This window comes from Megalops cyprinoides, chromosome 10 (genome assembly GCF_013368585.1).
Source record: "Megalops cyprinoides isolate fMegCyp1 chromosome 10, fMegCyp1.pri, whole genome shotgun sequence".
Classification (NCBI taxonomy): domain Eukaryota; kingdom Metazoa; phylum Chordata; class Actinopteri; order Elopiformes; family Megalopidae; genus Megalops; species Megalops cyprinoides.
The window spans coordinates 2505843-2520457 of record NC_050592.1 but is presented as its reverse complement, the minus strand read 5'-3'; the positions used below and the strand labels follow the sequence as shown (position 1 = coordinate 2520457).

Genomic DNA, 14615 nt, shown 5'->3' with positions numbered 1-14615 from the left:
TGCAGATGTTAACTGATGACAGGGACATAAATATTGACCATGGTGTTTTGCCATAGGGAACAGTTTGGATATTATTAGAAATTTGTGTGCTGTTGGTAGCTTGTTGGTCAGTAAACTGCACAGAAATAGGATTCAGCAGAAATAAGTTAATCATCTAGTCATATGCTACAGGACACACATAAAAAGACAGCAAACAAATGTATTGCACCCAAGGTATCTTACTGCACAAACAAGCTTGCCTCTTCATATTGAGGACGGAACATATTTCGCACGTTGCGAGGATGTGATTTGTCAAGATCTCTGACTTACCCAAACGCTCAGCGCCCCCCTCCCCCCCTCCCCTTTGCCCCCCCACCCCCCTCCCATACTGTCAGCAAACAGCCTTTCTGCCTCATTGCCCAAAGCACTGGCTGCCAGCCCATGGATTTTCATATGTTGTGGAAAATCAGGACCTTTGTGTTTGTAAGTGACTGACTTAGACATGAGAAATATTAAAGCTTCTAGGCTTTTTTTATAATGAAAATCAAAATCCCTCTGCCAGCGTTGCGCTTGTTGATTTTTATTGGAAAAAGGCAGCTGTGAAACACATTGACAAGGAGGACACATTTGTGTGCCATGATATATATATATATATGGTAAATACAATATCGTGTTGAGGAAAAATAGCGTAATCACTCCTTTAAAAACGCTTGATTTCCTGATCTTTTCACAGTTTCCTGGAATTCCTGAAATGTTTTTTTAAAATATGTACCAGAGAGGCCTTATCTTTTGTTGTTTTTTCTTTTTTTCGCTGGAAGTGACCCTGACTGTTCATGTAACCAATCCTAAAATAATAAGGAGAGGCAAAGCATTTCAGAAGCCCAGAATATTATCTGATAGGATCTCTTCCTGTGCTAATTGAAGTTAGCTACCAGAGGGTATTTCAGCTTACAGAAATATTTTATAGCCTCCCACATAAACTCCCCTACCTTAGCATACTACATCTGCTTTAATCTGTTTAAAAGATTTTGTGTATGCTAACCCATAACCTAAAGTAATTTGTCAACAGATTTTTTTGAAGAAATATCAGAGGAGGGAATGGTTGTGACACCACTCCTGACCAAAACTCTACACCTAGATCCAAAGTCATAAAAAAGACCACTCCAGATGTTTGCCAGTACGATAAAGTTTTACTCCATGGTCTGTTAAAATGCTTTTGTGAGTAGGCGCCAGTGTTGGATTGCGTTTTTTGTTTTACTGTAAGTGTTAAAAGAGAGATTTAAAACAGAAAATCCTACTTCTAAGTCCTGCATTAAAGCCAGTCACTTCTGCCTCTGTTATTTATTAACCAATCACCCTCCTCCCCTTCCTTCAACCCCCAACCCCCCCCCCCCCCCCCCCCCCCCGGGCAACTCTGCAACTCATTTGAAACACCTGGCCACGTCTGAAACAGCTGACTGCTACACATCGGCGGAGAGTCCTTCAGGGGAAGTGAAAGAGGAGCCTGGAGCCTCCTTGGCTTATGAGCACTTTGAGGAGGACGAAGAAGAGGAAGGAAGAAGGAGGAAAGGTATTCAGGAGACCAGAAAGCAAAGCGAAAAGCTGTCTGAAGGTGCTGCATATCCACCGTCGCAGGGTAAGTTTGGCTTTGTTTTCCTCTTCATGCAAGAATTGAAACGTTGTAAACGATCCCCTGGCATGGTCAGCTGACACCCCTGGGTCTGGCAAGTGTTTTGCAAATGATCTAGAGGTTGTTTACAGCTGGGCACATTAGCAAAACTGAAGTCGTTTAGGCAAATCGCTGGCGATGCAGTTCAGCACAAGTTTTCTTTTATTATATATTTTTTAAACAAGGTGTCAGCTATGTTTACTCTGAATTGCAAAGGGTTCCTTACCAAACTGAGGATCAGTGTCAAAGCCTTACTTATTGCCCCGTAAACAGTATTGCTGCAGCTATCCAGGTCCTGGGGATTTTTGGAATCAGTAATGGTTTGTTAATTCATCACAGTGTCCTGGGGTGAACCTAGGAAAACCCCACACCTAAGGAGTATTGGCTTTGGCTATCTGTGACCGACACTGTCTGAACATCAACCCCCTCTCCCCCCCAAATAAAAAAAAGCTGTCTTTGTCTTAGTGGAAAGCAGCTTTGAGCCTTTTGAGTCAAACCAAAACTAACCAGATCTGTGGCAGCAACAGCACCATCTGTTTAACAGGGGGGACCTGGAAGCTGTCACGAGTTTGGACTTGGCCCAAGCTAGGATTTCTGAAATGCCTCAGTGTCACAGTTCAAGGCAAAGGATTCAGGCACAAACATTGGTGTGTGTATCTGTGTTGAGTTGTGCAAACGAAAGGATGCTGGTGTGGGTCCCAGTGGGCCAGGCTGCATGTGGACGTGCATCTTACCAAACCAAACACAACATATCACACCTCTTTTCTCCTTAATATGGCATAACACACATCCACTATGGGATGCGGGCACTTTCAGTTACCCATGGGCACAGCAAATACATGGCTTAATTTTTGACTTTGTTGTGATTGTGAGTGTGCACAGGTATACAGGCAGCCAGAAGGATGTGCATGGATGTGACATTTGTCAGGGGTCACCGCAATGCAGGTCTTCTTACCTCTGATTTGAGCTTGCTGCTGAGCAGTCCAATGAAGCCATCACTATGGACAAAATAGCAGCAAGCACAGGCTCCATGCTTTCAGCCAAGCGTCTGGTCTTGGTCATATCACCCTGTTCATGTGATCTCACAACTATCGTGATGACTTTACTTTGGGACGAATAAAGTATAGTTTAAGACAGGTCTTGAATTTAGTACAACAAAAACATTCAAGTTTGTACCAATGTAGCGCAGTAACAAATCTGGCAATTGCACTTAGTAAACAGCCTGATTTGGTGCTAAGCTTGGTCAAGTGTATGAAGCCAGCTGGTCAGTTGGTCAGGAAGAGTGACATTAAGGCCCCTCGGGACCCTCAGCTTTTGGGAGTGAAGGGCTTTCTGTCAGCTCCTCTCCAACAGCTTCCGAAACCCACACCGTGGGATTGTTCCCAAAAGCAAGTTTTAAAAAAAAAAGGCGCACGTAAAAAGGAATTTAAGTGCGCTTTGGGAGCTGGTGTTTGAAACCCATTCAAGGCTTCACTGGAGAAATATTTTGTTGCCGTTTGAATCCAGGAATAGTGTTTGGTTTGGAAGTACCAATCATGGACTGAAAGCGGCCTGCCACATATGAATCAATGCTCAAGTATTAATTTACACTTCCAGAGAATTTGATGAACTTCCAAACAGATACATACCTATGTGCAGCTGCAGTTATGGAAAGCATTTTGTTACAAAAGATGTTTATCGCGTTTCACCCCGAGCAGTGAAAGGCTTTGTGGATGATGAGACTGTTAAAGCTGTTGGCGTTTTCTTCCTCTCAGTGCAAGAGAGCTGGCAGAGTATTCTCTGGTGTTTGTCGAGTTTGTTGGTTCACAGGCCAGACTCCATTGGCCTGTTTGCATTTGAGGATCTGTTCATCTTATCTGCGATTGGGGGAGTGGACTGTAAAAATACAAATGGGACACTTTTAGCTAGGGACTTCAGGAGTATATCTCACACGTATGGTCCAATGTGTATGTACATTTTTCTCCTTGTCCCAAGACTTTATTGTAAACAGATTCTGACAGGCTAAAAAAAAGATTACAGGAGGCAGATGGTTTGACTTTGGGGAGTAGTATTTTTTACATTCCACTGCTATGAGAGAGAGCTAAGAAAACTATGCAATTCCCCTAATGACACTGCATAAATACATCCCTGACATACTCCTAACGGCTGTGCGTTGATAGATTTCGTGCGCGAAATGAGAGTTTCTGTGCAAAACGATGGCTGTGCGATCCCAGCAGGGTCTGGAAAAAATATGTCTTCATTAATTTGCTGTTTATGCCGTTTAGCCTCGTGTGAAGGACGTCTTCCAGTCACAGGCAATCTGGAAGAACGCGGCGGAGATCGGACAGGTAAACTGAAGCAGCTGGTCCCTTCTATGCTCGGGCACACAGGTTGCATGAGACTTGGTGCACACACACCAGCACATGCTCTGATAAAACAGAAGGGGTGGAGATCGGGGGCAAGGCATTCAGGTGATACTGAGCGGCTGAGAGCAGGAGTTTCAAACCAGATGTTGCCCTGAATGATTTATGGAAAAATCCAGGATTTCCCGATGACACGGAGGCTTTGTTGAGTGTGCGTGTGTGTGTACATATGTACAGGGGGAAGACAAAATAATGGAAACATAATATCAAAAAGGACTCGCACTTTGAAGTGACTAAATCGCAATTAAAAAGGAATACACACGTGTTTCATATTAGTGTTAACACTAATTACAATCTTTCTGCTTTAAAGCATGTTTCAAAATCAACACTTTAATATTTGAGTTTCTGAAGCAACATGAGAGATCTAACAGATTTTGAATGAGATTATATAGTGTCAAAGGGAACTGTTTAGAAAATTGGCATTTTCCAAACAAGGAAAAACTGCATGAGGAAACAAGAACAGTGGTTGCAAGTCTAACCTCACAGACAGGGATAGACAGACACTTAGCAGGATAGTTGCTAAAAAGCAAAAAAAAAAACCAATGGTTTCAGTTATCACAGAACTGAATCTATACCTTTGTGACCAAGTTCTCAACCAAAATTGTATGTTGTGAGCTTCACAAAGCTGACATTTATGGTAGAGCTTCCATTCTGAAACCACTTATAACCAGGGCCAACCTGGTGTTATGAGCACAAAACCTGGATTTCTGAGCAGTGGAAGAAAGTAATGTGTCTGCTGAGTCATCTTTTAGGTTTTCCTACATTTGGAGACAGCCAAAGGAAGCCTTCAATCCCCACTGCCTGTTCCCAACTGTTAAACATGGTGGTGCATCTGTTATGGTGTGGGCAGCCATCTTATAAGAGTCATTGTGTCTGATGCATGGTAGAATTGCTGCCAAGGAATACTAAGTCATTTTAGGTGACCAGGTGCACCCTATGGTGCAAGAATTGTTTTGTCAGCATGTTCTCATATTCCAAGATGTAATTTGTAACACCCTCATACACTACTAAACGGATTCAACAGGAGTTTCATAAACACCGGATGAAGTCAAACACCTTCATTCTTGAAGAATGGCCCAGTATTCCGCTAGAAAAGGTTCAAGACTCGTATAATGGCATTGCAAGATGGATTGAAGCTGTTCTGAAGGCAAAGGGTTATCCAGCTCCTTACTCCTAATTAGTCAATGAATATTCATATATTGATTGGTGTTTACAATATTTGTATTTGATCCATCCTGTGTACATATATAATACACACACTCATATTCCTCATATTCATCTTTGTAACTAAAATCAGACTGGTTTATAGCAAAGCAGATTTGTGTCAAAGTGCAGAGTGTTTTCTCATTCGGCCTGGTGTAGAGCCCTTGTTTAATGTGTGTGTGTGGACCGTGAGCCAACAAAAACAACATCAACAAGAATTAAGGGAGGAGAAAGTGCAGGGAGCACACATTTAATCAGCGCGGGGGTGGTTTCTGAGCTTTACCGTGAGGTTATTCACCGGCAGGCACTAATGACCTGGCCAGCGCACCAGGGCTACCGTCTCCGTCTGGTGTTACTCGCCTGGCTGTTTGCTTTAATTAACTGTAAGTCAACAGTTATTGATGGGTAGATTGTGGGGCAATAGGGCTCGCCTTGCTGACAGTGTGGCTGTCCCAGGTGGCAGCACCAGGAAGAGGGAGTCTGAATAAGGCCAGGGGCCCTGGAACAGGAAGCTTTGAGCTCTGTGCTCCGCCCAGCTTGTGTAGCTCCATGTCTTGAAGGTCCCAGAGTGGCGGTGCCCCCTCCATGATGATTTGCTAGATTTGGGTGCACTTTCTTTGGCCACGCCCTTCATGAATGATCATGCTGAAGTAGCGAACCAGAACCACAAAGCTAGCTACAGAATCTCTGTTTCAGTAAATCACTTTTTGTAGCAGAGTGGCGCAGTGGTAAGGAGCAGGGCTCGTAACCAAAAGGGTTGCAAGTTCAATTGCCTGGAGGGGCATTGTCGGTGTACATATCTCAGAATTGCTCGGTATGTATCCACCTGTGTAAATGAATAACATGTAAACCCCAAGCTATGCAAGTTGCTTTGGATGAGAGTGTCTGGTAAATGATAATAATGTAATGAAATGTAAAAGATGCTCAGGGACTGAGAGACAGTGATAGGGTGTGTATGAGTGTGTGTGTGTGTGTGTATGCATGTGTGTGGAGATAGGGTGTGTATGAGTGTGTGTGTGTATGCATGTGTGTGGAGATAGGGTGTGTATGTGTGTGTGTGTGTGTATACATGTGTGTGGACATCAGTGACAATGTAGTCTCTCCATCAGCCGAGGTTTATTTGCCCTGCAGGGTAAAAGCCTAATGCAAACCTGGCTCTCCCCTCCATCAGCAGCCCAGAGCATCCCCCTGTCATTATCTGTAATTATATCCCACTGATGCTCCTCCCAGCAGCACCTTAATGAGAGGGTGAGCACCGGTGTTAATGGATCCCCCCCAGCCTGGCTTCCTCTCCCAGGAGCACCTGCACCCCCTCCCCAAACACACACCCTCCCCCCAGCATACACAGCTACCGCGTGTGGATGGATGGGAGTTCAGCGCCAGGTGAACCGTAGGCTGCTTCCAGGTGGTGCCTGTTGATCCCAGCATTAAAAGGTTTAATGAAAAAATGCTGGAGTTTTTGAATGTGGCTGATTTTGGCCTGGCGTGGGGCGTGGAGTCATCTCTGTGAGCGGATGACTCTGTGTGAGGATGAGCCAGGTTTGGATATCTTCAGCTCTCCCCGTCTCTCACAGTATCTGAGACAGGATAGGCAAGTGGAACTTGCATTAAGCAACAGTAAACAACAGTGTATCCAGTGTATACAGTATAAACAGCAGGGTATGATTTTAGCTCATATCTGTGTAGCAGGTATTGCACATGCAGTACATGGCCTGTGTAAATGTTTTTGTCCTGTTATGCAGCGGGTGGATCTAAGGCCTGCGTTCTCACAGGAAGTGGGAGGATCCAGGAAGAGATGAGCTCCAGGGTGCGGCTCCAGGAGATTATCTGGGCACTGATTGGCAGGTCAGAGACCCCTGGAGAGGCATGTGACAGGTCAAGGACCACCACAGACATTTTCAGTCAGCAGGTCAAACTGGCCCATCGGTCATCACTCCTTGTCTGGTGAACTATGACTCCCCTGACCTGTGTGTCCCCTCTGTGACGTTCCTTATGACCTTTCCTATCTGTTTGGCCTCTGTCTGCCCCCTGAGTTTGTGCAAAGGGCTGTCTCATTCGCTCCACTCTTTTCGGTTCAAGGCTGGTTGTTTTTGGTCGTTTCTCCTGATTTATTTTAGTTTTTTCTTTTCCTAGTGCATTTCGCCAGATTTGTGTTCAATGAGAAGGTGCTTTGAACTGGTGCCACAAAACTCCTTAAAGTGTGTGGCACCAGTTCAAAGCCGCCTGATGAATGAAAATGGTATTATAGGTGGTTAGGGAGGCCATTTATTAATAGGCTTGTCTAATAGCTTCTTTCTAAATTAAACTCCCCTCAGCCTTTAGTAATGTGCATGCAAACAGAGATTAGATTGCTGTCACTGTGGAAGAATCCCTTAAACTCTGTCTCAATGAAGTCTAAAGAGTGGATCAGAAATCTTTTTTCTTTAAAAAAAAAAATTTTCATTCTTTGTTGAGGTTTTATCGTAATGTAGGTTTAATTGTTTCCTCTGAATTTGTATGGCCATGCATATGTTGAGGAGTATTTAAGATGGTGCACCAGCAGATGTTGGCCAAAGCCAGCAAAGTGAAGCCGCATCACTTGAGCAAACTCAGCAACTGTGACCCTGTCATGCAGCCTGTGAGTTTGACCTATCAGACTTATGGCATTAGAATATTGGAGAACATTACCCTCAGCAGATCATAGGGACGGCGGACTGAAAAAGGATCAGGAAGGGCATGTCCTTTCGGAAAGGAGAGCCAACGCACCGCAAACAAAATGAGCTGGAAAATGGCTTCATTCCTCAAGCTATTTTGCACCAGCTCCTTAGCCACTGACCAGGGGTATGCGGGGCCGTAAACAGGCTTGAACCGGTTTCCCTTTGCCAAGCCCTGCTTGTTTACGTGCAGACGAAAATTACAGCACAGACGGCCGTGCAGCACCCACGCCGCGCCCGGTGCGATTGTCCCAGACGGGACTCGGCCCCGTGACTCACAGCTGTGGTATCTGCCAGACGCTCTTCGCCGCCCGTGGCCATTTCCCAAGTGCTAAAGGGTGCGAGATGTGACCGGTTAAATCCGCAGATTGAGATGATGTGCACCTGGGTCTTTATCTCTCCTCAAACACAGCGCACCCCCCCCCCACCCCCCCCCCCCCCCCCCCCTCACCACCACTCCCTCCCCTCACCACCACTCCCTCCCCCAGCTCTTGGAGTCGTTTCTTTTTATTCTCATATTCATAGCTGGGTTAGAGTCCAACTTCACTAAGAATGGACATAAAACAGCCACGTTGGGCTTCAAGGAAGATTGACTACATCTAAGACTGTTGTACAGAGAGGGGTAAACCTGAAAGCCTGAAATCTGAAAGCCTCCTTTGTGACTAAATGAAATGGTTTGGATTTTCGACCACAGGAAATGCCCCCGTGCATGAATCAGAAGAACAACATTTTATAAGATCTCTGGGATTTTTCTAGTGACTCTTCTGCAATATTTTGTCGACATCTGACGATGTCTCGGTCTCAGAGATTAGTTGCTGTTTTTGTTTTCCCAGTTTCTGAGGCTAGATCACTGTGAAAACACCCTCCAGAGAAACGTCTGCAAATCACTTAACATTCTCCTCTTATTCAGCTCCCATGTGTTGAAATTGTGTTTCATCAATCCGATGCATGCTGCAGATTTTTTTGCAGATCAAATCCACACTGATGCAATGGCTCTTGCACAATTGTCTCTTATCGTGTGCTTTCGGCTTCCTCAGGCCGGGTTTCATACATTTTTCAGATTAGTGAAGTGTGGGCTGCACATCAGCTCTCTGCAGTGACCACATGTTTGACGTGTATCATGAGCCAACCTGGTAAAATATGTGATGATTTTTTAGGTTGTGTGAAGTGCCTATAATGTCCAACTATATTTGACATTTTGGTTTGTGTTGTAATTGCATATTTGTAAAAGCCAAAGCTGAACAAACACTTTCTGAGCTTGGTTGTAACACTATTGCCTGCTTCACCATCCCATCAAAGAGTGAATGCCATTGGTGTTCTAAAATTCTGCATGTTCAAATCTGGCTTGTTTATATATTTTATATATTAAACGTCAGTTAATGACCCATGACACCACCCCAAAGTGAATGTCTGATGTTGATAAATGACACGACCCCAAATCTTATTTATTTCTATTTAACCTGTATTTTACTGGATTTACAGCATGAAACATAAGGCAGTTAAAAAAGACAGTTTAAAACATTACATTTATGATGCTCAGGAGAGGAGTACTGCCACTAAGGGTCAAAGCATTTACAGACTCCCAATTCATTTTCTGCCATGTTTTTATCTCTAACTTTAAAGCCATTCAGAGAAACAAGCTCCTGTGTCGGCTATCGATGTTTCACTCACCCTGAAAGGCATAACTTTTCGATGCTGGGGCAGTGGTGCCAGCGTAGCGTGGGAGAAAATTTCCAGCATTAAAATCTGAGTTCGAAGGCCAGGGTTCATAAATCAGTGCAGCCAGGAAAAACATGACCCAGCTTTTTTTGTTTGTCGAATAGAATACTGTAACTCTCTGGAGAGTGTTAATTTTGGGAGATGATAAAATGCATGGGTGAGGCAGCATGTTGCATTTTTCAGATGGGAGCGTTATCAAAGAGAGGGGCAAGGTTAAGGGGATAACAGGGGTGGGGGTGGGGGGGGGGGGGGTTGTCAGGGCTAAGGCCAAGGGGCCGGAATGTTCTGATTTCAGTGCCTGCAGATGGAGTCTGTCATTGCGATGGGTCAGTTTTCCTTAGAGGGATGAAGATTGCTGTCCAGGCCAAGGGCTTTGTTTGTGCTGGACCAGCTCGTATGTCATAAACAAAAACAGTCTCACGTTCCCTGCGTAGTTTACCACAAAATGTAGGCTTCATGAACTCTTCTTTTCCCAGAGATCTGATCACAGCATTCTCTGTGACAACATTTGGGCTCAAAGGACAAAATCCGGTTTACATTTTGCCTTTTGTCCTGTTGTTTTCCAGTCTTATTTGTTTTTGTAATGCCAGTTTTTATAGGTTCACAATCCTACAGATTAAAATCCTAAGAATGCTGCACCTTCAAAAGAGGGATGTCAAAAATAGTGTAGTGTGGTACTGTATGCATCTAACATACTGTTTGTTCTTCAGATTAAAAAAATGAATGTAATAAAGTTTTGTGCTTGTTTGCAGATACTGAAGGCACTGGCCTAAGGCCTCTCACATGACTTCATTGCATGACTTCATGACTGTATCCAAGGGAGTGGCTTGTTAGAATCAATGACCCCATAGCTGTTCCTTCAAAACAACAGGGTCCTTCACAGCTGATGTCACCCGATCGCGTATGTCAAGGTGTCATATGCACCATGCACGGACACGAACAGATATAAGCTGTTTCTTTTGTATGTGAAAGGAAAACTCATACCAAGCATCAAAAGAAAGGTGTAGCTTACCCCTTTTGCCTCTTGATTGCTGATTTTTCTTGACTGAGTGTTATAAGCTGGAGTGACTTTTGTGTAGGCAGTACACCACCTCATTAGTCAGACGGGTGACAGGTGATAAGGTGAGTTAACCTTTTGTTGACCTGTAGTGGTCAGAGGGTCCAGTCTAACTTCAGCCTTTGATTCCTAGCCAGGCCATTCCAAAGACCTTAAAAATGTATCCTTTGCTGCTTTGCCCGTAGCGGGGGCACTGCAGTGAACTAGCAGTCTGTGCGTGGTATGTAGTACAATATGAAATCCCCATACCTTTTCTAAAATACCATTTTTTTAATCATGGATGCTTATTTTGATGCATGTTCAGCTGTTATTCAATACTAGCTTTCCATGACTAACCTCATATATTTGACATGCTTTTATTTATTTGATATACAAATTAATCCAAAATTGGGTTTTCTACATTAATCCATTCAGGTGTCTAACAGCTGTAGCTGTTTATTGACAATGAATGTGGATTTCCTTTTAAAGTTTTAAAAGAGGTTTCAAATGTTCCTTGACCGAGGGTGTGAAATGTGCAGTTCTATAAGCTTATTTACCTTGCTATTTTCAGTCTCAGACCGATACATAATTGTTTTTGGAGCCGGATACACTCTTATGTAAGCTTCCTCTCCTAAGTCTGTTAACTGGTTTTTGGATGTAGTTAATGTCAACATTCTTAGGGTATAATCGACTCTGGGGAGCATGGTCATGGCGGATCACTGTTTTCTTTTTTTTTTTCACCCATATAAATTATTTTTGCATTTTTTACTGTTCCCCATAAAAAAGAAAGGTTGTGATTAAAAGGGGCCCGTAAACACCTCTCTGGAGATGGGTGGGGTTGCTGAACAATAGTAGAAGTGAATCATTCACTTCTTCAGACTGTGCCCCCCCCACCAACCCCCCCAGAAAGTTGCCCCCTTCCGCCCTAAATCTAATTGCTGTTTTGGCCTTGTGAATGCCTGACGCCGGGGTTCATAAAATGCTTAAAATGTCCCGCTGTGGGGTCTGGAGGGGGCAAGGTTGCCGGTGCCTCAAGGCTGGCTATGCGAACGGACCAATCGGAAGCAGAGCTGCCTTCGTCTGGGTGCGAGCAGCTGGCGGGGCATGCAGGCAGGAAGTGTGACTGAGGCGGTTGGGGAAATGGGGGACGAGCCGCGGGCCCCACAGAACAGCTGCCGAGGGTCTGACACTCAGTCCAGACGTCAGGAACACGGCTCTCTGTGTGGGTCTTAGCAGACAATCAAGATACCATCAGCAGTGAGTCAGTGCTTGAAACGCCTGTGATGAGAGCTTGGAATTATCTCTGAGAATTGTGAGGGTTACCAGACTATACCTTTTAGAAGGAAAAAAAAAAAACACCGTCGGTTCAGGGGTAATCTGAGGTTGGATCAATCACAGGCAGCAATTCAAGACAAATTGCTTTCTTTTTCTTTGCATTCTGAAGCAAGCATCGTTTGGTTGCAATTACGGATCGACCCACAGTCTAACCCAAGGAGCCCTGTGAAGGTTGAGTTTTTGCACACTCAAACTCCAAATAGGTGCTTGGAAGTGTCTCTGGGTGTGTTAGAAATCACTGTGATGTTCATGGTCACATGGTCACAATTAAAAAAGAAACCCTATTCTCACTCTCCAGTTTCAGGGTTGCAGGCCCTCACCGCAGGGGACTCGTTGCACTCAAACAGCACCTCCTTGGTATTTCTTCCGTGGAACGACGTAACCTGTCACAGCCGGCAGCTAATTACAAAGCTGGTGCGATTCACTCATTGCCATGACAAGTTGAGCAGCAGGAATTCAGAGTCTGCAAGGCTGCCCATGAGCCCACCTGCAACACCAGCCTCAGACTCACCAAACAGAGAGGGGAGGGACAGAGACAGAGAGAGAGAGAGAGAGAAAAGAGAGGCAGAGATTAATACCCAGCTGTATAAATGAATAACATGTAAAACTGCTGGCTATGTAAGTCACTGCATATGAGCATTAAGCAAAAAGTAATGTTTGTAAGCAGAGGGAGAGATGGAGGGAGAGAGAGATGGAGAGGAACCAGAGAAGAGAAGGTAGAGCGAGAGAGAAAAAGGGAGGGATAGAAAGATGAAGAAGGCGCTTGGCCGCCAGGGTGTTGAACTGTTTATGTAATTGCGTGTTCCAGTTTAAACTCCATGCCCAGAGACTCGGGAGCAAAACACTGGGGCCTTTTAACAGGCCAGCCTGCCGCTCCGGGACCCGGGCCCACTGCACAGGGACTGCGTCACTTTTCCAGAGCTATTTCCTGTTGCAGCCCTCCTGCCTAACAGCAAACAGACCTCCCTTTGCCACTCGCCATTCCTCCAACTCCCAGCTTGACAGGCGTAGCAGAATCCACCCCCATACCCCCCCCCCCACCCCCATTCCTCAAATCCCCCCCGTCCCCGACCGCCACACGCCCACCCACCCTTCTACCTGACCCCTGGGCCAGCACCCTGAAAATCGGCCACGTGCAGCAGCCCTGAACCGTGTGAGGAAGCAGGGCTGAGCAGGGTGCTGAAGAACTGCAGGGTCCCAGTTTTCTAGCGGGTAAGGGGAGAGCGGAGGGAGGTTTACGCCCCACTGCTGCCTCTTCTATCCCCCCCCGGGACTTGGTAGCACACCACCAGTGAGGAGTGAGGGCTTCTGGGAGTGAAGATGAGGATGCGTGATCTCGGCACGGATCAAGGGGTGGGGAAGTGGTGGTGGGTTGGGTAGCAGAGCGGGGATCCCATTATTGCTTCTTATTAAGCAGTTAATTAAGAAAGCATATGGGTCCCGTTAGAGGTTTTGGCAGATTCCTCATGTCTCTTTTACAGCGCCAGGTCGGGGAAGGGCGACATGTGTTTTCATGTTTAAAGGTGTAGGTTTTACCTTCGGGAGAGAGCAATGGGCTTGTCAGCAGGTTTTCTGAGTGCCGAAAATGAGTGGGAGAGAGAGAGACGCCAAGGCAACTGTTGGCAGGGAGTTCTCATGTGTTGAGGTTGCCTCCTCCCCCAAACTCTTTCCATCTTTCTCCCTTTTTCTTGGTTCTGCAATGTCTCTGTCAGCCCAGTTAAAGGATCAGTTCCTTGGAACATGCATTAAGAGTGAGATGTGTTTATATAATAAAAGAGTTATGTAAATTTCCTTTGGAGGTTACCCAGCTGCAGTACAGTGTATCAAGGAATGGCTCACTGTGGACGAACACTTTTTTTCACTCGTTTGTCTTCCTTTTGCTTAATGCTACAACAGCAGTATCACCCAAGCCAACATAGCTATGTTAGATTGTGCATGTGTGTATGTATATGCATGACTGTGTTTTGCATTTTTATATGTGTGTATGTGTGTATGTGCATGTGCGCGTGCTTGTGTGTGAGAGTGTGAGAGTGCGTGTGTGCGTGCATGTGCGTGTGTGTGTGTGTGTGTGTGTGTATGAATGTTGGTCCATGTCAGTTTGTTGTCATTCAGAGTGTCTTACACAGTCCAAGTGCACTCACAGAACAATGGGAAATCCAGGAACTGCGTCACTCAGGAAGTCAGTTGCACACATTGTTTGGGTGATCCCAGCATACTGACAAATGGGAATCTTTTTATAAAGAGAGCCATGAAATCTACAGCCATATACAAACACAAGCATATGTCTGATGTCATTGTACGTGATCTCCCACCCAACCCAGTCTATGTTGTCCCACTAACATTAGGTGGAACTTCTATCGAGAGATTCCATCCCCACCTCCACTTCAGAGAGGTTGCAGTGAAAGAATACAGTAATTACACAGATCATCATGGCAAGAAAGAAAAAGAAATTTAGATATATTGTTAATTAAATAAGTCACAGCAAAAACGGTATAATACATTTAATTTAATAATCATAACAATAAAGGGGACAATGAGTTTGAATGCATTTGCAGCCACCCGTTTGACTTTTATAAAAT

The 14615-nt window shown here is 44.9% G+C and overlaps 1 protein-coding gene across 1 annotated transcript in view; it reads left to right on the top strand.

The window, feature by feature from the left end:
* The first annotated feature begins 1556 nt into the window (after positions 1-1556).
* eva1ba (eva-1 homolog Ba (C. elegans)) overlaps positions 1557-14615 on the top strand; it is a 32792-nt gene continuing 19733 nt past the window's right edge. The window contains exon 1 of the mRNA XM_036539736.1: positions 1557-1615. The gene's annotated coding sequence lies outside the window, so the exon portion shown is untranslated. The remainder of the gene's footprint in view (positions 1616-14615) is intronic.